The 21,740-nt window shown below is 37.1% G+C and overlaps 1 protein-coding gene across 3 annotated transcripts in view; it reads left to right on the top strand.

Annotated features, from left to right (window-relative positions):
• Window positions 1-21,740, top strand: part of AHCYL1 (adenosylhomocysteinase like 1) — a 52,878-nt gene that overhangs the window by 16,818 nt on the left and 14,320 nt on the right. The window contains exons 2-3 of one of the 3 annotated variants that reach the window (XM_017666642.3): window positions 11,043-11,085; window positions 11,631-11,791. The exons of the other annotated variants lie outside the window; for them this stretch is intronic. The gene's annotated coding sequence lies outside the window, so the exon portion shown is untranslated. The remainder of the gene's footprint in view (window positions 1-11,042; window positions 11,086-11,630; window positions 11,792-21,740) is intronic. 3 annotated transcript variants of the gene reach the window in all.

Raw genomic sequence — 21,740 nt, 5'->3', positions numbered from 1 at the left:
TTGGGTCCTCTGCCCATTTTTTAAGCATATTATATTTTTGGTGTTGAGTTCTATGAATTCTATGTAGTTTGGATGTTAGTCCCTCACTACCCAATATATCATTTGCAAATATCTTCTCCCATATAGTAGGTTGCCTTTTCACTTTGTTGATGGTTTCCTTTGCTGTGCAAAAGCTTTTTAGTTTGATGTAGTCCACTTGCTTATTTTTGCTTTTGTTTTCCTTGCCTGGGGAGATATCCAGAAAAAAACCACTGATGTCAGTGTTCAACAGTTTACTGACTATGTTTTCTTCTAGGAGTTTTGTGGTGTCATGTCTTATATGTAGGTCTTCTGTCCATTTTTAGTTTATTTTTGTGTATGGTGTAAGATAGTGATCCAGTTTCAGTCTTTTACCTGTTGCTGTCCAGTTGTCCTAACACCATTTACTGAAGATGTTGTCTTTTCCCCCATTGTATAGTCTTGGCTCCTTTATCATATATTAATTGACCATATAAGTATTTGTTTATTTCTGGGCTCTCTATTCTGTTCATCAATCTATGTGTCTGGTTTTTTTTTTTTCCCTTGCTTCCTAATTGTTTTTAGTTATGTGTCTGTTTTTGTGCCAGTACCATATGGTTTTGATTATTGTGGCTTTGTACTAGTTTGAAATCAAGATGCGTGATACCGGTAGCTTTGTTCTTTCTCAAGATTGCTTTGGCTGTTTAGGATTTTTGTGGTTTATACAAATTTTAAGTTTATTTGCTCTAGTTCTATGAAAATTGCCATTGGTATTTTGGTAGGGATTACATTGGATCTATACATTGCTTTGGATAGTATGTCCATTTTGTTTTATTATTTTTTAAATGTTTTATTAAGGTATGATTGATATATACTCTTATGAAGGTTTCACATGAAAAAACAATGTGGTTACTACATTCACCCATATTATCAAGTCCCCACCCATACCCCAATGCAGTCACTGTCCATCAGTGCAGCAAGTTGCCAGAGATCCACTAATGTCCCTTCTCTGTGATACACTGTTCTCCCTGTGATCCCCCACACCTTGTGTTGTAAAAATAATACCCCTCAGTCCCCTTCTCCCTCCCTCCCCACTTGCCCTCCCACACCCTTCCCCTTTGGTAACCACTAGTTCCTTCTTGGAGTCTCTGAGTCTGCTGCCATTTTTTTCCTTCAGTTTTGCTTCATTGTTAAACTCCACAAATGAGGGAAGTCATTTGGCATTTGTCTTTCTCTGCCTGGCTTATTTCACTGAGCATAATGTCCTCCAGCTCCATCCATGTTGTTGCAAATGGTAGGATTTGCTTCTTTCTTATGGCTGAATAGTATTCCATTGTATCTATGTACCACATCTTCTTTATCCATTCATCTACTGATGGACACTTAGGTTGCTTCCATATCTTGGCTATTGTAAAAAGTGCTGCAATAAACATAGGGAAAACATAGGGGTGCATATATCTTTTTGAATCTGAAAAGTTGTATTCTTTGGGTATATTCCAAGGAGTGGGATTCCAGGGTCAAATGGTATTTCTATTTTTAGTTTTTTGAGGAACCTCCATATTGCTTTCCACAATGGTTGAACTAGCTTACATTCCCACCAGCAGTGTAGGAGGGTTCCCCTTTCTCTGCATCCTCACCAGCATTTGTTGTTCTTAGTCTTTTCAGTACTGGCCATCCTTACTGGTGTGAGGTGATATCTCTTTGTGGTTTTAACTTGCATTTCCCTGATGATTAGTGATGTGGATCATCTTTTCATGTGTCTGTTGGCCATCTGAATTTCTTCTTTGGAGAACTGTCTCTTCATATCCTCTGCCCATTTTTTAATTGGGTTATTTGCATTTTGGGTGTTGAGATGTATAAGTTCTTTATATATTTTGGATGTTAACCTCTTGTCGGATATGTCATTTACAAATATATTCTCCCATACTGTAGGATGCCTTTTTGTTTTGTTGATAGTGTCCTTTGCTGTACAAAAACTTTTTAGTTTGATGTAATCCCATGAGTTCATTTTTGCTTTTGTTTCCCTTTCTTGAGGAGATGCGTCCAGAAAGAAGTTGCTCATGCTTATATTCAGGAGATGTTTGCCTATGTTGTCTTCTAGAAGTTTATGGTTTCATGACTTACATTCAAGTCTTTAACCCATTTCAAGTTTACTTTTGTGTATGGGGTTAAACAATAATCCAGTTTCATTATCTTGCATGTAGCTGTCCAGTTTTGCCAACACCAGCTGTTGAACAGGCTGTCATTTCCCCATTGTATGTCCATGCCAACTTTATTGAATATTAATTGACCATATATGATTGGGTTTCTATCAGGGCTCTCTAGTCTGTTCCATTGGTCCATGGGTCTGTTCTTGTGCCAGTACCAAATTGTCTCGATTACTGTGGCTTTGTAGTAGAGGTTGAAGTTGGGGAGTGTAATTCCCCCAGCTTTATTCTTCCTTCTCAGGATTGCTTTGGCTATTCAAGGTCTTTTGTGGTTCCATGTGAATTTTAGGATGATTTTCTCTAGTTCATTGAAGAATGCTGTTGGTATTTTGATAGGAATTGCATTGAATCTATAGATTGCTTTAGGCAGGATGGCCATTTTGACAATATTAATTCTTCCTATCCATGAGCACAGGATGTGTTTCCATTTATTGGTATCTTCTTTAATTTCTCTCATGAGTGTCTTGTAGATATCAGAGTATAGGTCTTTCACTTCCTTGGTTAGGTTTATTCCTAGTTATTTTATTCTTTTTGATGCAATTGTGAATGGAATTGTTTTCCTGATTTCTCTCTCTGCTAATTCATTGTTAGTGTATAGAAATGCCACTGATTTCTGTGTATTAATTTTGTATCCAACAACTTTGCTGAATTCAGATATTAGATGTAGTAGTTTTGGAGTGAATTCTTTAGGGTTATGTACAATATCATGTCATCTGCAAACATGGACAGTTTAACTTCTTCCTTGCTAATCTGGATGCCTTTTATTTCTATGCGTTGTCTGATTGCCGTGGCCAGGACTTCTACGTTGAATAGAAGTGGGGAGAGTGGGCATCCTTGTCTTGTTCTGATCTTAAAGGAAAAGTTTTCAGCTTCTCGCTGTTCAGTATGATGTTGGCTGTGGGTTTATCATATATGGCCTTTATTATGTTGAGGTACTTGCCCTTTATACCCATTTTGTTGAGAGTTTTTGTCATGAATGGATGTTGAATTTTGTCAAATGCTTTTTCAGCATCTATGGAGATGACCATGTAGTTTTTGTCCTTTTTGTTGATGTAGTGGATGATGTTGATGGATTTTCTAATACTGTATCATCCTTGAATCTCTGGCATAAATCCTACTTGATCATGATGGATGATCTTTTTGATGTATTTTTGAATTTGATTAGCTAATATTTTGTTGAGTATTTTTGCATCTATGTTCATCAGGGATATTGGTCTGTAAGTTTCTTTTTTTGTGGTGTCTTTGTTTAGTTTTGGTATTAGAGTGATGCTAGCCTCGTAGAATGAGTTTGGAAGTATTCCCTCCTCTTCTATTTTTTGGAAAACTTTAAGGAGAATGGGTATTAGGTCTTCACTAAATGTTTGATAAAATTCAGCAGTGAAGCCATCTGGTCCAGGGGTTTTGTTCTTAGGTAGGTTTTTGATTACCAGTTCAATTTTGTTGCTGGTAATTGGTCTGTTCAGATTTTCTGTTTTTTCCTTGGTCAGCGTTGGAATATTGTATTTTTCTAGAAAGTTGTAGAATTTCTTCAAGGTTATCCAGTTTTTTAGCATATAATTTTTCATAGTATTCTCTAACAATTATTTGTATTTCTGCGGTGTCCGTAGTGATTTTTCCTTTTTCATTTCTGATTCTGTTAATGTGTGTAGACTCTCCTTTTTTCTTGATAAGTCTGGCTAGGGGTTTATCTATTTTGTTTATTTTCTCGAGGAACCAGCTCTTGCTTTCACTCATTCTTTCTATTGTTTTATTCTTCTCAATTTTATTTATTTCTACTCTAATCTTTATTATGTCCCTCCTTCTACTGACTTTGGGCCTCATTTGTTGTTCTTTTCCTAGTTTCATTAATTGTGAATTTAGACTGCTTATATGGGATTGTTCTTCTTTCTTGAGGTAGGCCTGTATTGCAATATACTTTCCTCTTAGCACAGCCTTGGCTGCGTTGCACAGATTTTGTGGTGTTGAATTATTGTTGTAATTTGTCACCATATATTGCTTGATCTCTGTTTTCATTTGCTCATTGATCCATTGGTTATTTAGGAGCATATTGTGAAGCCTCCATGTGTCTGTGGGATTTTTCATTTTCTTTGCATAATTTATTTCTAGTTTCATACCTTTGTGATCTTAGAAACTGGTTGGTACAATTTCAGTCTTTTTTAATTTACTGAGCCTCTTTTTGTGGCCTAGTATATGATCTATTCTTGAAAATGTTCCATGTGCACTTGAGAAGAATGTGTATTCTGTTGCTTTTGGGTGTAGAGTTCTGTAGATGTCTGTTAGGTCCATCTCTTCTATTGTGTTGTTCAGTGCCTCTGTCTCCTTACTTATCTTCTGTCTGGTTGATCTGTCCTTCAGAGTGAGTGGAGTGTTGAAGTCTCCTAGAATGAATGCATTGCATTGTATTTCCCCTTTTAATTCTGTTAGTATTTGTTCCACACATGTGGGTGCTCCTGTGTTGGGAGCATAGATATTTATAATGGTTATATCTTCTTGTTGGATTGACTCCTTAATCATTATGTAATGTCCTTCTTTGTCTCTCGTTACATTCTTTGTTTTGAAGTCTATTTTGTCTGATACAAGTACTGCAACTCCTCCTTTTTTCTCTATGTTAGTTGCATGAAATATCTTATTCCATCCCTCCACTTTTAGTCTGTGTATGTCTTTGGGTTTAAAGTGAGTCTCTTGTAGGCAGCATATAGATGGGTCTTGTTTTTTTATCCATTCAGTAACTCTGTGTCTTTTGATTGGTGCATTCAGTCCATTTACATTTAGGGTGATTATCAATAGGTATATACTTATTGCCATTGCAGGCTTTAGATTTGTGGTTACCAAAGGTTCAAGGTTAATTTACTATCTAAGAGTCTAACTTAACTCACTTAATATGCTGTTACAAACACAATCTAAAGGTTCTTTTCTTTTTCTCCTCCTTTTTCTTCCTCCTCCATTCTTTATATATTAGGTATTATTCTGTATTCTTTGTCTGTCCCTTGATTGACTTTGGAGATAGTTAATTTAAGTTTGCATTTGCTTAGTAATTAGCTGTTCTACTTTCTTTACTGTGGTTTTATTACCTCTGGTGACAACTATTAAACCTTAGGAACACTTCCATCTATAGCAGTCCCTCCAAAATAGACTGTAGAGATGGTTTGTGGGAGTTAAATTCTCTCACTTTTGCTTATCTGGAAATTGTTTAATCCCGCCTTCAAATTTAAATGATAATCTTGCCGGATAAAGTAATCTTGGTTTGAGGCCCTTCTGCTTCATTACATTAAATACATCATGCCACTCCCTTCTGGCCTGTAAGGTTTCTGCTGAGAAGTCTGATGTTAGCCTGATGGGCTTTCCTTTGTATGTGATCTTATTTCTCTCTCTGGCTGCTTTTTTTTTTTCCTTTAATCTTTTTATTCTTTTGTCCTCAATATATTTATTTATTTTTTTTTTTAAAAGTTTATTTTAATTTTTTTATTTTTTTAATTATTTTTTTTTTGAGAGGGCATCTCTCATATTTATTGATCAAATGGTTGTTAACAATAAAATTCTGTATAGGGGACTCAATGCACAATCATTAATCAACCCCAAGCCTAATTCTCAACAGTCTCCAGTCTTCTGAGGCATAACGAACAAGTTCTTACATGGTGAACAAATTCTTACATAGTGAATAAGTTCTTACATGGTGAACAGTGCAAGGGCAGTCATCACAGAAACTTTCGGTTTTGATCACGCATTATGAACTATAAACAATCAGGTCAAATATGAATATTTGTTTGATTTTTATACTTGATTTATATGTGAATCCCACATTTCTCCCTTATTATTATTATTATTAATAATGCTGAAGTGGTAGGTAGATGCAAGATAAAGGTAGAAAACATAGTTTAGTGCTGTAAGAGGGCAAATGTAGATGATCAGGTGTGTGCCTATAGACTAAGTATTAATCCAAGCTAGACAAGGGCAACAGAACATCCACGGATGCAGAAGATTTCTCTCAAAACAGTGGGGGTGAGGTTCTAAGCCTCACCTCTGTTGATCCCCAATGTCTCACCTGATGGCCCCCCTGCGACTGTGCCTGTCTTAGGTTGTTCCTCCCTTGAGGAATCTTACCCGTCTCTGGCTAACCAGTCATCTTCCGGGGCCATACAGGGAAATGTAAAGTTGGTAAGTGAGAGAGAAGCAATATTGTTTGCAAAGGTTAGCTTTTTACTTCTTTGCAGATTTATGCCCTGTGGCTTCTATGCCCAGCATTTGTCTTGAGGTATCTTTACCACTTGGAAGAATTATGATACTCGGTAATTTCGATATGAGGCACGAATTCTACTTAAGGGTTGTAATTAGGAAGGAAGAAGAAAAGCTGTAGAGGTAGCAGGCGGAAGAAAACATGGGAAGATTGATTATTTCTTTGACATATCTTCTTGTAGAGTAACATAAGCATGTATAGGTTTTAAACTACTAATTAAATTACACACACACATTAACATAATAGGAATACAGCTACATAACCAAAGCAGACCTACAATTACCAGCCATCTCCAGTGAAACCAAGAAAACCAGTTAGGCACCCTAGGCATTTGTGAAAACTTATCAATGATATGATGGATATTGTCTAACTGAATTTAAATAGTTTGAGAAAAACAGACAAGTTAAAACAACACATTCCTGGGAGCTGTTCACATCCCATATGTTCTTTTAACAGTAGATAGTCTGTAATCGCAAGATTTTGGAGCGCTGCAACTTGCACTTCTCCTAATTCTTGGTTGAGTTCCGACAGTATAGATCCAGTCAAATTTGTTGTTTTACTGTATGCACAGGCCAGCTTAGATATCTCCTTCTTCATTCCAATGGCAAATCCAGGAACCGGTGGGATGAATGCAGCTACAACTGCAACAGCGCCAGGATCTTTGTTGAAGTTTTTTGATGATCATCTTTTGGAATGACTCTTCCAGAGAATGTTGATGTTGGAAGTTCTTCTTCATATCGTATCTTAATTTGTTTTCTGGGTAGCCAAATTAGGCTTTGATCCTCTGTATAAACACAAACCCTTTGCCCACACTTTGATATGCCCTTTATACCATTGTGAAGAACTTATTGGAGATTACCACACAGGAACTGCTTTTCTTTAATTTTATTTTAAGAGAAAGGAGTATTATCAGAAAAATGTATTTCCATAGCTAATCATCTGACACCCTTTAAAAGATCAAAATTAAGGATATTTAAAGCATGCATTAATTGTTGATTTACAGTTAGTTTTATCCTATCAGGGAGTAATCCCCCTTTTCTTTCTTTTTTTTTTTGTTATCATTAATCTACAATTACATGAAGAATATTATGTTTACTAGGCTCTCCCCTATACCAGGTCCCCCCCACAAACCCCTTTACAGTCACTGTCCATCAGCATAGCAAAATGTAGAATCACTACTTGTCTTCTCTGTGTTGTACAGCTCTCCCCTTTCTCCCACCCCCTCATTTGCATGCTAATCATAATACCCCCTTTCTTCTCCCACCCCTTATCCCTCCCTACCCACCCATCCTCCCCAGTCCCTTTCCCTTTGGTACCTGTTAGTCCATTCTTGGGTTCTGTGATTCTGCTGCTGTTTTGTTCCTTCAGTTTTTCCTTTGTCCTTATACTCCACAGATGAGTGAAATCATTTGGTATTTCTCTTTCTCCGCTTGGCTTATTTCACTGAGCATAATACCCTCTAGCTCCATCCATGTTGTTGCAAATGGTAGGATTTGTTTTCTTCTTATGGCTGAGTAATATTCCATTGTGTATATGTACCACATCTTCTTTATCCATTCATCTACTGATGGACACTTAGGTTGCTGCCAATTCTTGGCTATTGTAAATAGTGCTGCGATAAACATAGGGGTGCATCTGTCTTTTTCAAACTTGAATGCTGCGTTCTTAGGGTAAATTCCTAGGAGTGGAATTCCTGGGTCAAATGGTAAGTCTATTTTGAACATTTTGAGGAACCTCCATACTGCTTTCCACAATGGTTGAACTAATTTACATTCCCACCAGCAGTGTAGGAGGGTTCCCCTTTCTCCACAACCTCACCAACATTTGTTGTTGTTTGTCTTTTGGATGGCAGCCATCCTTACTGGTGTGAGGTGATACCTCATTGTGGTTTTAATTTGCATTTCTCTGATAATTAGCGATGTGGAGCATCTTTTCATGTGCCTGTTGGCCATCTGAATTTCTTTTTTGGAGAACTGTTCAGTTCCTCTGCCCATTTTTTAAATTGGATTATTTGTTTTTTGTTTGTTGAGGTGGGTGAGCTCTTTATATATTTTGAACATCAAGCCTTTATCGGATCTGTCATTTACAAATATATTCTCCCATACTGTAGGGTACCTTTTTGTTCTATTGATGGTGTCTTTTGCTGTACAGAAGCTTTTCAGCTTAATATAGATCTCTGGCTCTTTTAATAGTCTGTCCTTATCCTTCATCTTTGCCAATTTTATTACTATATGTTTTGGTGTTGTCTTCCTTGGGTCCCTTGTGTTGGGAGATCTGTGGATCTCCATGACCTGAGAGACTGTCTCCTTCCCCAAATTGGGGAAGTTTTCAGCAACTACCTCCTCAAAGACACTTTCTATCCCTTTCTCTCTCTCTTCTTGTTCTGGTATCCCAATAATGCGAATATTGTTCCGTTTGGATTGGTCACAAAGTTCTCTCAATATTCTTTCATTCTTAGAGATCCTTTTTTCTCCTTGTGCCTCAGCTTCTTTGTATTCCTCTTCTCTAGTTTCTATTTCATTTATCATCTCCTCCACCATATCCAACCTGCTTTTAATAACCTCCATTGTGCTCTTCAATGATTGGATCTCCGACTGGAATTCATTCCTGTGTTCTTGGGTATCTTTCTGTACCTCCATTAGCATGTTGATGATTTTTATTTTGAACTCCCTTTCAGGAAGAGTCATAAGGTCCATGTCATTTAAATCTTTCTCCGGAGTTATATTAATTTTACTCTGGACCAGGTTCCTTTGGCTTTTCATATTTGTATATGGCGCCCTCTACAGTCCAAAAGCTCTGCTCTGGAGCTGCTCAGCCCCTGAAGCAATGTCAGGTTTGCAGGGGAGCGGTATTGGTGCCTGGGGGGAGGAAAGAGCTGTTTCCTGCTTCCCGGCTGCTATGCCTGTCTCCACTGCCTGAACCAGTGGGCCGAGCACACAGGTATAAGCTTTTGTCCCATAGCAGCCGGATATGGATCCCTGCTTTCCACGAGTAGCTGGAATCTCAGTCTCTCCAGGAATTCTACCTGCATTTGCTTTCCAACCCTGTAATCATGCAAGTATCATGAAAGTACCATGAAATGTAGGTTTGTGCTCCCAGAGCAAATCTCTGGAGCTAGGTATTCAGCAGTCCCAGGCCTCCACTCCCTCCCTGCTCTGTTTCTCTTCCTCCTGCTGGTGAGCTGGGGTGGGGGAAGGGCTTCGGTCCCGCCAGGCCACAGCTTTGGTATGTTACCCTTTCCATGAGGTCTGCTCTTTTCTCCAGGTGTATGCAGTCTGGTGCTGCCCTCTTTCCTGTTGCTCTCTCAGGATTAGTTGTACCAACCATATTTTTTTTTAAATATAAAAAGTAGTAGTATTGTATTTTTGATATATAACTCATCTTTCTTGTTCTTACATGATTTAAGACAGATGCATAACAATAATTATAATCTATGTTAGCATGCATGCAATATATAAAGATAAATTTGTAACAATAACAACATAAAGGGGGAGTACAGAATTGGGTATGAATAATTAATATATACTATTGATGCTAAAATGGTATCAATTCAACTTAGATTGTTATAAATTTATCTCTTCTTTTTTTTTTTTTGAGAGGGCATCTCTCACATTTATTGATCAAATGGTTGTTAACAACAATAAAATTCTGTATAGGGGAGTCAGTGCTCAATGCACAATCATTAATCCACCCCCAGCCTAATTCTCGTCAGTCTACAATCTTCTGAAGCATAACAAACAAGTTCTTATATGGTGAACAAATTCTTACATAGTGAATAAGTTCTTACATGGTGAACAGTACAAGGGCAGTCATCACAAAAACTTCCGGCACCAACCATATTTTTTAATTGTATACCGTTTTAGGAAGAAGCCTCTGTCTCTCCTCTCATGGCGCAATCTTTCATCAGTATGTCCATTTTAATATTATTAATTCTTCCTCTTCATGAGCATGAAATATCTTTCCACAGTGTCATCTTCAGTTTCTTCATTGGTGTCTTACAGTTTTTTCAGAGTACAGGTCTTTTGTCTCCTTGGTTATACTTATTCTTGTGCAATTCTAAATGAAATTGTGTTCTTAATTTTTATTTGTTAGTTCATTATTTGTATATAGAAATGCAACAGATTTCTGTGTATTGATTTTGTATCCTGAAACTTCATTGAGTTCATTTATTCGAATAGTTTTTGGTGGAATCTTTAGGGTTTTCTGTATATCGTACCATGTTATCTGCAAATAGGGACAATTTTATTTCTTCCTTACCAGTTTGGATGCCTTTTATTTCTTTTTCTTGTCTGATTGCTGTGGCTAGGACTTCCAGCACTATGTTGAATAAAAGGGGTAAGAGTGGCCATCCTTGTCTTGTTCCTGATCTTAGAGGAAATGCTTTCAGCTTCTCACTACTGAGTATGATATTAGTGGTGGGTTTATTTTATACAGCCTCCATTATGTCAAAATACGTAAAACTGAATGTATACATCTTAAGTTAGAAAGTCAAGAAAGATGGCAAATATTACTTCTCTAGAATGAAAAATATAATTATGTTTTTGATGTGACTGATTATCTTTGATAGATTCTTGTACATGTATTGTGTCTCAAATCTCTCCTAGAGGCTTAATATTTTGAGCTGTGGAAACTGAAGCCAGCTGATCTGTAAGTAATTTCATTTTATCCTTTGGACTTAAAAATATCCAATCTATAGAACAAATTCTGAAAGTTGCCATTGACCCATTCACTCTTGGAAACAACCTGTTAATACATACAGGCATACCTCAGAGATGTTGTAGATTCAGTTGCAGACCACTGCAGAAAAGTAAATATCACAAAGTGAGTCAAATGAGTTTTTGGTTTTCCAAGGCATATATATTAATTAACCATCATCTGAGCTTTCAGATGGTCATAATCTTGCTGGTGGAGAGTCTTGCCTTGATGTTGATAGCTGCTAACTGATCAGGGTGGTAGTTGCTGAAGGTTGGGGTGGCTGTGGCAATTTCTTAAGACAACAATGAAGTTTGCTGCATCAGTTGACTCTCCTTTTCACAAATGATTCCTCTGTAGTATGTGATGCTATTTCGATAGCATTTTATCCACAGTAGAACTTTGAAAATTGGAGTTGATCCTCTCTGACTCTGCTGCTGCTTTATCAATTAAGTTCAGGTAATATTCTAATTCCTTTGTTGTCATGTCAATCTTCATAGCATCTTCACCAGGAGGAAATTCTGTCTCAAGAAGCCAGTTTCTTTGCTCGTCCATAAGAAGCAACTCATTGTCTGGTAGTTTTATTGCAAGATCACAACACTTCTGTCCACATCTTCAGGTGCCACTGCTAATTCTCTTGCTATTTCTTCCACATCTACAGGTAATTCTGCCATTGAAATTTAGAACCCCTCAAAGTCATCCTTGAGTGTTGAAATCAACTTATGAACTCCTGTTAATACTAATATTTTGAATCTGTTACCATTAATCACAAATGTTCTTAATGGCATCTAGAATGGTGAATCCTTTCTAGAAGGTTTTCAGTTGCCTTTGCCAGATCCAATGGAGGAATCACCATCTGTGGCACTTACAGCCTTGCAAAATTTATTTCTTGAGTAATAAGATTTGAAAGTAGAAATTCCTCCCTCCCCCATGGGGTACAGAATAGATGTTGTGTTAGAGGCATGAAAACAACATTAAAGTCATTGAACATGTCCATCAGAGCTCTTGGGTGACCAACTGCATTGTCAGTGAGCAGTAGTATTTTGAAAGGAATTTTTTTTTGTCTGAGCAGGTCTTCTCAACAGTGGACTTAAAATACTTAGTAAACTATGTTGTAAACATATGCTGCCATCCAGGCTTTGTAGTTCCATTTATAGAACACAGGCAGAATAGATGTAGCCTGATTCTTAAGGTCCCTAGGAATTTTGGAATGGTGAATGAGCACTTGCTTCAACTTAAAGTCAGTAGCTGCATTAGTCCCTAACCAGAGAGTCAGCCTGTCCTTTGAAGCTTTGAAGTCAGGCATTAACTTCTCCCTAGCTATGAAAGTCCTAAATGGTTGGCATCTTCCAGTATAAGGCTGTTTCATCTGCATTGAAAATCAGTTCTTTAGTGTAGCTACCTTCATTAATTTTCTTAGCTAGGTCTTCTGTATAATTTGCTATAGCTTCTACTTCACCTTGCACTTTTATGTTACGGAGGTGACTTCTTTCCTTAAACCTCAAGAACCAACCACTGCTAGTTTTTTACAGCAACTTCCCCACCTCTCAGCCTTCATAGAATTGAAGAGAGTTAGTGCCTTGCTCTGGTAGGCTTTGGTTTAAGGGAATGTTGTATCTGGTTTGATATTCTATCTAAAGTATGAAAACTTTCTCCTTATTCCAATAAGGCTCTTTTCCTTTTCTTATCATTTGTGTGTTCACTTAAAGTAGCCCTTGTTATTTCCTTCAAGAACTTTTCCTTTGTGTTCACAGCTTGGCTACTCTTTGATACAAGAGGCTTAGCTTTTGGCCTGTCTTGGTTTTTGACATGTCTTTTTCACTAAGCTTAATCATTTCTAGCTTTTGATTTAAAGGGAGAGACATGGGACTCTTCCATTCACTTAAACACTTAGAGGCCATTATAGTGTTATTAATTGGCCTAATTTCTATACTGTGTGTCTTGGAGAATAGGGAGGCCTGAGGATAGAGAGACGGGAATGGCCAGTTGGTGAAACAGCCGGGACACATACATTTATTAAGTGTACCATCTGCCATGAATACAGTTCATGGCACCCCAAAACAATTATAATAGTAACATCTAGATCACTGATCACACAGATCACCATAGCAAATACAATAGTAATAAAAAGTTTGAAATATTGTGAGAATTACAAAAATGTGGCAGAGACACGAAGTGAGCCAATGCTGTTGGAAAAATGGCACCAGTCAACTTGCTCAGTGCAGGGTTGCCACAAACCTTCAATTTTTAAAACACAGTATTTGTGAAGCACAGTTAAAACAAGATTTGGCTGGTACTTACTGGGAGCAGTTAATATTTAACATTAAGTCTTTAAAGTCCATTGTTTTATCTAATACTAGTTTTTATACCTTTTTCCTCCCTTGAGTCTATACTTTATGGGAAGCAGTGGATAAGGACTAAAACACTGACACAGTTTCTATCTCAGTAACCTTTTTGGGTTAGTCTAGGGTTTAGAAAGCTGACCCACAGAGATTGGGCTGGTACTTACTGGGAGCAGCTGGTAGTTCTCTCATACACTATTTGGCAAGGACATTCATATCTTCACCTCTCATTGGATACAGCCTTCTCAAAGATGAAGTAACTCTGAGGTGGGATTCATTCATTCAAGCAAATATGTGAAGAGGATTTGACTTTGTAAGATGCAATTGGCTTAAACTTCATTTAAAGTAAACTTCGAGATCAAGGGAAAGGAAGAACTGTTCTTATACATCTTCAATCTTGTTGTTTCTTGTTAGGATAAGAAATTATACACGTGGTATTTACTCAGTTTCTGTGTCCACCTTCCAAAGTGCCAGAGACTCCGTCTTCCTTCTAGCGCTGTCCACTGATTGATTGCTTTCAGTGTTAACTTCTCATGAAAATTCATTTGAAAAATACAGATTCACCTATTTGTAAACATGTGACAGGTTTTCAGCTTAAAAGATATCCCAGCATACCTTGCAGTAAGGTTTGCCAGTTTAACTCCTTTTGAGCTTCATTTAAAGTCAGCTTGCTCTAGAAAAGACTGGGAATTCGGTCTAATGACTTTTTATTACAAACACACAAGCTGAATGGTAATAACCTGGCGTGGTTTTTCCCAGCATTCAAGAATTATTGATTCTTACACTCGGGGAACCAGTGCAAAGTGATTTCCACATGAAAAAAACAAAATGTAGAATATTTTTAACATGTTAACTTTTGAATAAAAGAGGGACTATAAGAACATATTTGCTTTTTTCTATCTACGAAATGAATATAAACCAGAAATAAATGAAAAGAGGGAGGGGGAGCAGAGTTGGGGAGATAGGAATGGAAGTGAGACTTCTGTGAATATACCTTTTAAACCTTTGAGGCATGTTTTATATGTCAAAACATGAAGACAAAAAGGGAACCTTAAAGTTGCATATAAACAGAAATAAATGCACCTAGTATTTATACAATCAATTACCCAGAAAACAGTACTTTAACTATATATACTTTGTGAAATATATTCTAAGGACAAAAAGAACTTCAGTGAAGTACTGACATTTCATTGTGCAGATCGTTGTTAGTAATAACATTAGTCTTGTAATTTTGAAATTATGTGTATTATAGAATAAAGCTAATAAGTAAATATAACTATTAGAGACCAAGATTGTCAGCATAAAAGATACAAATAGGAAAATTAAAAGTTAAAAAAAAGTAAGGTTAAATTTGAAATGGAATTATCAGTATGAACTCATGAATAAAACAGATTTACTTATCTCTCCAATGAAAGAGCCTAGAAGTAATAACACCTCTAAAGGCAGTTAGCACCTCTTATACCCAGATACTAGTTTCTAAATACCATTCCCCACTAAATGAAATCAGGCCCCTTGGAGAAATAAATGGCTGATTGCAGGTCTAAGGCAGAGAAAGAACAAGGTGAGCCTTATATGTCTTCTTACGTCAGAAAGGAAGGAATTGCTTAATGTCATGTGATGTTAAAATGACAGAAGAGTCCGTTTGAAGGAGGCTTCCACAGACCCAATTTGGGACATTTGGAGCATTCAGTGCATTCATTGTATAATTGGATGTAACTGAATAAAAATATGAATGACAAAAGAGAGGAAAAAGAAAAGCTTTTCTTTCAAAAGAATACCATCTAATAATATATGTGGAAGGAATTGGAGGGAAAAAAATCATGAGTCTATAAACCCCCACCCTCCCCAATATAGTTAGGTCAGTTAAAGATTATGAATAGATGGAAAAGTCACTAGGGAACAGGATATTCACAGGGTGACAAGGATCACCCCACAAATTAACCTTTACTTGCAAGAGGAAAATATGCCTTTGAAAGACTGATGGTCTCACTTTAATCAAGAGTTCAGTTTAGTGTCACTAATAGTGGAACAACCTGATGTTATGTACCACCTGATATGATGCGAAGTGAAGTATATAACATCTAAGAAATACTCTTGCCAAAATTTTAATTTCTTTCTAATCAAATCTCAAAACTGAACATCCAATTTACAGGAAAGAAACTATCTGAAAAATTCAGAAGATGGAAGATTCAGTAAGGCAATTGTCTTGGACTCTTCCAGGAAAAATCAATACCACAAGGGAGGAAAACAAAGCAGGGAGGAGTGTCCTAGACTAGCAGAGACTAAAGGAACCTAACAACCCAGTGCATTTAGTGACTCTTGATTCCATGTTGGTTTGGAAGATTTGTGTAGGCTGTTGAGTCTACAACATGAAAGACATTCTTGAGATAATTGGAGAACTTTGAATACAAACTGGATATTTGACTGTATAGAATTATTGTTAATATGCTTAAGTAGAACGTTACTGTCATTTTGTAGAAAAATGTACTTGTTCTTAGATGATGCATTCTGAAGAATTTATTGGTGAATTTTCATCTTTGCAACTTTTTTTTCTCAGGACCATTTGAAAATATATATGTGTGCATGTGTAAATACAGAGAAAGCAACCTAATATGGAAAGTGGAAAGGTTCAATCTACACAGAGGGTATACAGGTTGTCATTATACTGCTCTTTTAAATCTTTTATATATTGAAAAGTGGGGAAAAAAGAAGGTACAACAGTGGTGGTAAGGGATGAGGTGAAGGAATTTGGTGTAATCACTAAAATCATCGGTGTGTTCAGGAACCTACATTTCTTAACCTGTACAAAAACTTTTAACCCAGAATTGATGAAAATTGAATGTCAGAAGAGTAAGAATGACTGGCATGTTTTCATATAATATTGATAGCAGATTGAGAATGAGGAAAGTATGAATAGGCTGGTCAGTTGGACAAGTAGGAAGCTAAATAGACATTGGAACGTAGTCCTGATGTGTGTTACATTCTGTTGTTAACTGTTGTTTTCAAAGGGTTAAGAAGCCCCTTCCCTGTACTACTTGCCATTTTCTAACCTCTAATTTTACTTCCAGTTGGAGTTGAAGGCCCAGATTGGTCATTTTCACTAGAGCACCTTAGGAGATAGTAGAAAGCCAGTGAAGTTTTTTGTCTCATATTAAGAGAGGGGGCATAGCTGATAAAGGTACAACCCCTCTTTGGCAGAGTTTTTCAAGCTTTATGTTCCTTCCTCACATTTAAGTGACTCAGCAGTGTGAGCCCTGGTGTTGCCTCATCCCTTCTTCCAACCAGCATGGATAAAAGATAAAGTTGAATCCCATTTTTGCAAGGAGTGTTTCTTCTGACTGTGGAATTGGATTCTAGCAACGTGTGTGTGTGTTATATCCTGTTACTGTTGAGAAACAGGAGCGGGTGGAGTGGGGGAGGGAGATGTGTGCTGTGATTAGTCAGCTTGCTCATCCCTTCCCAGCCAAGAAACTCGGGCCCAATCTGGGGAAACTGAGAACTTAAGAAATTTGAGACAGGGAGGCAGGACAGGGAGCAGCCAAAACCTGCTGAGTCTCAGAAGACTTGTTTCTGTACTAGGGAATGGAAGAAGTGACTGAAGGTGTCTGTGGATTCAACTCTGTGGCCTGAGATTGGTTCCCTTGAGATAAATTGTTTCCTGGTGGTATATGTGAGGGCACCGGTTGGGAAGAGGATGCCAGTCTTTGGGAAATTTCTTTTACCTAATTGAAAGTCTGAAAGATGTTACCTGATTGAAAGTCTGAATATCTCTCAGACTTATATAGTTCTTGTACGAAGAAGTTGATGTTTATTGATAACTAATTCTTTGAATTCATCTGCAATGGGAATCAGACTGGTCAGTGGTATCAAGAAAAGGTCTTGCACCTATATAGGTTGATAGCCATACCCTCTTCCTTTTCTCTGAAAAAAGAGCAGATGAGAATAGAATCTGTAGAAGAAAAAAAATTGGCCAGAAGATGTGTGAAAGAGGGATTAGAAAAAAATGTAGGAATCTTGGAAGGTATTACAGCACACTTCTTATTAATTGCCTGTTAAAATTTTTAGCTTTCTGATAGTCACTTTTTTACTCAGTTGCTAAGTGTTAGCTAAGAAATATGCTGACCATAATTTCTAAACAGAGAAATTTGCATGCAGAATATACCAGAGGAGACAGAGGGACAGATTATATAATTTGGGGATGTCTCAGAAAAACAGTAGTACACCCCAAGAGGACCCTTCAACTAATCCTCAGTAGCAAGAAAGACCAATCCCTCTACTCACTTCTAAGCTATGTTTTCTCATGATTTATTATTCTAATAATTGCTGTTTACCTTTGAGTTCAGGTCTTCACCCTTAGGAAGGAACCTTTCTGGGGAAAGTAAAAGCTGTTTGTTAGATATGTGAAATAACGATGTCAAACTTAACCTGTAATAAAGATGTCGAACTTAACCTCTGATTTTTGGAGTTCTAAGTTAAACAGTATCCAGAAAAGCTGTAAAGACTGCAGTAGCTGGCATATTCCTAAACAGACAGTAAAATTCTATTACAAACCCATTTGTGTTATCATTACACTGTGGGTCAGAACACATACACAAGATTGAAGGGACCATATTTCCTTTCATAGATTTTTCCTAGAACAGCACTGGGTACTGGGTTTGTGCCTACCAAATATGTTGACTAAAAGAATATAATACTTCATAAATATCCTGGTTACCATCCCTTGGCCATGGTGTCATAGTGGAATTTGGTAGCTTTTAATTCACTCTTATTCTGGAGCTACAAGGGAAAATTGAATGGGTCCTGGGACAAAAGTGTAGCTAAGCTGTTTATGTTCAGAGCAGATAGACTATGTGTTTGTGCAAATAAACTTCCCAGCTTCTAAGGGTAAAGAATATCACTTAGGATCAACTGAAGGAGTAGTATACAATGATTTTTCTTATCTGGAAGCTTATAACTATTTTGGATTGTCTATGACCCTTTTTTCTTGGTAAGTGCAGTACAACATCAGCTTGCTCGGTCACCAGACCTAAAGTAGGCAGTGGATGTACTGTGCCCGAAATCGTTTCTTCTATAGAGCTTTTCCCTTATCATTACAAGTATCACAAGGAAGAGAGTCAAGCATTATACTCACTGAACTATTTGAGAAAGTGCTCTAAAATAGTATGTTAAATTGGCCTGCTATTCAATTGAGTTTTTAAGACACAGCAAGTAGACTTCTGTATTTGGATGTGCTATTTGGAGAATGGGTCAGTCTGACCTTCTAGCCTTTCTCATATTTGATACTAGGTTCAGGCATGGAACACTGATGTGCTTGTTGACGGTAAGGCTGTTTTATGGAGTGGTGAATATTCAAACACAAAACAGTTTTTTAACATAGGGCTTTTTAATTTTCAGATGCTTTTTGGACTTCAACTACCTTATCTCCTTGTCCCTCCCCCCTTCCCCATTGTACATTATATTTAGACCTAGCATTCCTTAAAAATCTAGGTATGAGGAAAACCAAAGTACACCACTCAAGACATAATGACTGTAAGAAATAATGGGAAGAAATGTAAACAGAACAACTTCGCAGTCATCTTTAGATTCTCTTTTTACCTAAAAGTTCATATTTGGCCTAAATGCAGTGAGTCCAACTCAATTAGAAGAAGGCTATTACCGAGATATGGTTTCACTAGAAAGAAAACTTATGATATCCAAAAATTGCTTTTGGCAACAGTATATTTATAATGTGAAGGTGAAGAACATTCCAGGAGGTACTTAACCAAGGGAAGACAAAGCTACTAGCTGTGAAGACAGCCGGTGGAGCTAGTAGGCCTCGTGAAAGCAAAGCATTACACAGCAGCAGTTGTAGTATAGGTTCTCTTCAGCATGTGGTTAGGAGTGGGAGAGAACACAAGGTTATCACGCATCTTTGTGTAGCTGGACCATCGTATTTACAAGTAAATACCAAAGAGCTTTGAGAATAGACAGCCACCCATCCATGATATGGTTTGAGTTAACATTCTGCCCCCTTCAAATATGGACCGTATTCATTATATTTGAGAGATGGGGCACTGCACTATTTAGTAAGCTGCTTGCAACATAGCCTAATATTTTTAGATGAGAAAGATTTTGCTAAGCCTTAGGCTACTGATGAGCTGTATTAATACAAGGTGGGATTATGACTATTAATTCAATTCTTAGATTGCTGAAGAAACACATTTCTATATTGCCACAGCTGCCTATTTATTTGAAAACCCGCACATTGTTATTGCAGTTCCCCCCCACCCCCAGCTGGGTGGCGTCTGGGAATATACCCAGAACCTTTGGAAAAAGGATGAACAGGGGAGCAAATCATAACAGCCATGAAGAGAGCAGCTTCTGAATAGGCTGCCCACATCAGAAGTAAGGAGGCTGATGGAGGAAAGGCTGCCTCTGTAAGGTGTTAAAAGGCGTTGATGGTCTCTTGACCGTGTATTTTTTTCTGCCACCAAAACAACTGCATTGGGTTGGAAGTCATTACCTTGGTCCAGGATGAATCTCTTCAGTAAAACTAGCTTTGCTGACTGCAGAAGTCATGTGAACATGCAGTGGGAAATCCTATCTAGAAGGGCAGATGCTGACCTGTGGCCACTTCAATGAGGTTTTTTTTTTGTTTGTTTTTTGAAAGGCAGTTGTACTTTTGATATTTAAGCTATTTAAAGTTAAAGTTTTAGCACCTGAACTAAAAAAGCTGCTTGGGATATACAAAGATACTTGTTAATCAAGTTTTGGTATAGTATATATTGTTTAGCTTGAGTCTTATGTGCTTTTGAAATTTGATTAATTGATCTTACGGAAGAAAGTACTTTGAAAGTTTCACTTACTGTATGATTATTGAATATTTTCTGTGCGTAAGGCCCTAGACTAGATGTCAGATAATATAGGTTCTTCCCCTTTTATGATTGTTAAAAGATTAAGAGGTTTTTCCAAGTTCATAGATCAGTGTTCATGTCAGCAAAGAGATTGTATTAAAATTAAAATTTTGTAAGCCTTTAGGATCTGTCCATTGACTTAATAAAACAGAGTCTGAACCTTGCCTCCTCCTTATTTCACTGAGTAGCCTAAAGGAAGAAATTTGCCCAGTTGGAGGCTGAGCCAAGGTGGGTTTAAACTGGAAATACATTCAGGTTTTTCTCAGAGGCCTGCTGCCCAATAGTAGTATCTGTGGCTCTTACTATATGGTTTTCTCTGCTTTCATTCTTGGTGTGAAAATACAAATCTGTTCCCTTGCTTATTGTTCATTACCTATGGAGTTCTACTAATTCAATAATTGATTTGTTCATGTTAGCTGCTGTGCCTAGGCTGTACATTTAAGCCTGATACTTAACACTGCCAGCTGATGCTACCTTAGCTTTAGGGTACATGTGACAGAAGAGGGGAGCATTTGCTGCTCTAACTAGTGGGCTTTTTATTGTTCCTGCCCGAATGGCTATAACCATGTTGCTAGCATTATGGAGAGAAGATTTTAATCTGTAATAGATTACATTTCCAGAAATATTTCCTGAAGTGTTAGCTTAATGGATTTTCCATGGGAACCTTTTCAGATTTAGTCAGGTTGTGAGGAGAATCTCAATTCAGATTCTGAAACCATTTTGCTTGCAGGAGGCTGAGGTTTATATTTTAAAGAATAGGTTTTTCAGAGTTGAAGAATTCAGGAGGAAGGTTTTTAAAACATTAATTGAAATAAATGTTTTAGACACTTCAAAAATGCTCATTAATTTGTGAATAATAAAAATTGTTAGCTATTTTCTATTTACTAAAGCCAGTTTTCCAAATATCCTTCAAATAATTACCTAGTTCTGGTTTACTTAAAGAAGTTTTGAGTAAAGCTTACCAAGTAATTATTTTCTCTTCCCCTCAAATTAGTCCTAATTAGTTGGAATTTACTATGGTGCATGTGTGGTTTGCAATTTCTTTTTCATTAATATATTCTGGTATTTTACTGGATATAGAAGGTTCTGGAAATACTACATTGGTTTTATGAAGTACATATATATGATTGAACTCTGTGTTCCCTTGGTTATTGCTTCATTCCCTGTGGAGTCCTACTAATTCAGTAATTGATTTGTTCATATTAGCTGCTGTGCCTAGGTTGCCCATCACCATTTCAAGGCATCTCTTCATAATTTTCTTTTAAAACAAGGTCATTGCTAACTTAAGGACAAGAATGTGCTACTAGAGAATATTCTGAAAAAAGAAAAACAAGCACTATGAGATTATGCCTATTTTTGATAAGGTTGGGAGGAA

Source organism: Manis javanica, chromosome 4 (genome assembly GCF_040802235.1).
Source record: "Manis javanica isolate MJ-LG chromosome 4, MJ_LKY, whole genome shotgun sequence".
Classification (NCBI taxonomy): Eukaryota; Metazoa; Chordata; class Mammalia; order Pholidota; family Manidae; genus Manis; species Manis javanica.
This window is presented reverse-complemented; position numbering and strand designations above follow the sequence as displayed.